Here is a 3,112-nt window from a genome sequence, read left to right on the forward strand (position 1 = left end):
TAATCATAGCATAGCCAATGAAATACTACTCAGTGATAATGAAGAATTTTCAAAATATTATGCTGAATGAAAGAATTCTTTCACAAGAGAATATATATTCTAGGTTTCCATTAATATGCAGTTCTAGAACAGACAAAACTAAAATAAGATGAAAACATCAGGGCACAGATTGCCTCTGAAGGTAATCTCGTGACTGGGAAGGGGCACAAGGGAGCTTTCTGGGTGATGGCATGTTCTATATTTTGACTGTTTGGCCTACCCAGGTGCACGCATTTGTCAAAAGTCATAGAATAATAGTCCGCTAAGATTTGTACATTTCATCGTATATAAATTTTATTTATATAAAATCTCTATAAACAAATATTGAACTTAATGATATGCATATTAACATATTCAGGGATCCTGTGTACTAATATCTATAACTAACTTAAAAATGCATGAAAAAATAGATTGATGGATAGATATGTGATGGAGCAAATATAGTAAAATATTAATGGCAGAATTGGAACGGTGGGCATATGAGTGTTCACCGTATAATTCTTTTAAATTGTTCATATGTTTAAAATTTTTCATAATAAAATGTTAGAAAAAATAATGCATGTGAGAATCTCCTGTCACCTCCAAAGTGCTAAATAAATAAAACACATTCTTAACACCTCACTTAATTCTTGACACCTTCTGACTCTGAGAGTTTAGGTGTTAACTCCAACCAGAAAAATCCTAATTAGTGAAGTATTAACATGGCACTACCATGGATTCCTACAGAGAATTCTTGAGATAGGATGGTGAAAGTAAATATCAGAAATATAATTATTTTTAAAAGACTAGCAGAACAGTACAGTGGGATAGACTACTTCAAGCCTCTTATACCAGACACTTTCTTTATAATAGGTGATCCTAACAATTATAGTTTGTTAAGTTTCTACTATGCATCAGTTTATAAGGATCTTTACTTATTTTGCTTATTTAATACTCAGAATCGCCTTGCAAGCTAGTGAGTACTATTCCTATTCTATTAATGAGAGAGTTGAGTTTCCTGAGGTGAACAACTTGCCCAAGTCATAGCTGTCATTGGTGGAGCAGGATTTTAAAACAGGGCAATGTCTCCAAACTCCATTCTGTCAACAGCTATGTTTCACTTATTTTGTTTGAACTTCAAGTAATGGGAGAACTCACAATCGTCTGGGATAGCCTGTTCTATTGCTGAGCAACTCTGCTTGACATATTTCTTTTCCTTGGTCTGTGAATGGACTCTGAAACATCTATAAAATATATAGTCTACATTTTGCCAAGGTGTTCTTGTTGAAATCAAGCAAGCCTCGTCCTTCCAAAGAATTTGTTTCCTATGAATATCCCAGGAGAAAAGTCACAAGATAGAGAGAGGGAGAAAGAGGGAGGTGATCCTAATGTTGAACGAACTGTCTGTCGGCCAAAATGTTAAATTACTAGAGCAATTTGGTTTCCCAATTTGCCTTGATACCAGCTACACAGAATTAACAAAGACCTGCATATATCAGCAAACAGCTGAAGATAATTTTCAGCAACACTGTGCCCAAAGCAAAGAAAGGCATTCTAAAGATCTCATTAAACCTTTAGAGCCTGAATGATCAACTGATTTCATTGTAAGCCAGACTTTGCCTTCTGCACTCTCCAAAGTATCTCTCGAATCAACATTTTTTTCTTGGAAAATGTGTCACAGTGTGCAAGCCTACTTGTCAGATCTTGGAAAATTAATCTATCTTCTTTTTCTCTCAGAGACTTGTGAAACAATTCCTTTTGTTTTTCTGTTTCAGGATTGGCGTTGTCTTAGGGCAGGGGTCCCCAACCCCTGGTCTGCGGTCTGTTAGGAACCAGGCCACACAACAGGAGGTGAGTGGTGGCCTAGTGCACTAAGCTTCATCTGTATTTGCAGCTGCGCCCCAGCGCTAGCATCACAACCTCAGCTCCACCTCAGATCATCAGGCATTCGATTCTCATAGGAGCACCCACTGGTCCCTGGTGCCAAAAAAGTTGAGGACTGCTCTTTAGGTTCTGCACTTCCCAAGAGGGTCAAAGTATAAAAGATAGTTCTTTGGATATTATTTGCTGCCTGTCACCTTTGAAATGAGCGAGGCTTGTGATACGGCTTATCCATCAAGGCAATCAGTGACAAAGAAAGTCCTCATCCTTTCTGTACATTGGTTTCCCACTTCTTCGATTAGGCATGCCAATATCTTTTCAGATCCTCTAAGGTTTTATTTAGAGAACCAGCATGAAGTTCCTAGAGAATAAAATGTTCATAGGTGTTCAGGCTGGCTTGGTACCACTCAGCAAATGGTACTTTTGAATATGTATTTTAAGAGGCTTGGTGATGTCCCCTCTCCAAATTACTTCACTGCACATCATAAAGCATAAATACACACACACACACACACACACACACACACACACACACACACACACACATTCTATTCAGCAATTCTTAATCCCTACCCAAGTCACTGGGTTCAGTGATGTGAAATATTCTCCTAATTCCACCTCTCCTACTGAGTGAGCTCAAAGAAAGCAGTGACTCCAACCCCCAGGGGAACTTATTTTTGTGATTCTCCAGACCCTAAAATTGATGAAATCATTCTTTTCTTCATTCCGAGTAATTCAAATGGGACCTAGGTCAATCTTATAGCTACCGTACTCTTCTTCTAAATGTTACTCAGAAAAGTGGGAATGCAGAAACAGAAGTGTCAAGAAACTTCATTTGAGGACTGAGTCCGATCTGTAAAGTAAAAGTACACTTTGATCTCCTAAACTGTAGCCCTCAGTTCAACAAACTGCCACATCTGCAGTGTGGCTAAGTCTGCCTGCCCAGCCAATGTCTACAGCTCTAGGTAACCTGAATGACAGATTATCTCCACCTTTCCCAGGTAACTGTTACCAGCCAACTGCCACTCTCAAGTGTCACATCAAATTTAGAAGGCAGGATTTATATATTTGTTCAGAAAGGAAGAAAACACTTTATAAAAACTCAATTCTATCAAAATAGAACAGCTTCAGCCCTGTTTTAAAAAACAGTGACCAGTAAACCAAGCATCAATCTCTAAAAGAATTTCAATGGTATTTTAAATAAACAGCAAAA

Source organism: Pteropus alecto, unplaced genomic scaffold (genome assembly GCF_000325575.1).
Source record: "Pteropus alecto unplaced genomic scaffold, ASM32557v1 scaffold14, whole genome shotgun sequence".
In the NCBI taxonomy this organism is placed as follows: domain Eukaryota; kingdom Metazoa; phylum Chordata; class Mammalia; order Chiroptera; family Pteropodidae; genus Pteropus; species Pteropus alecto.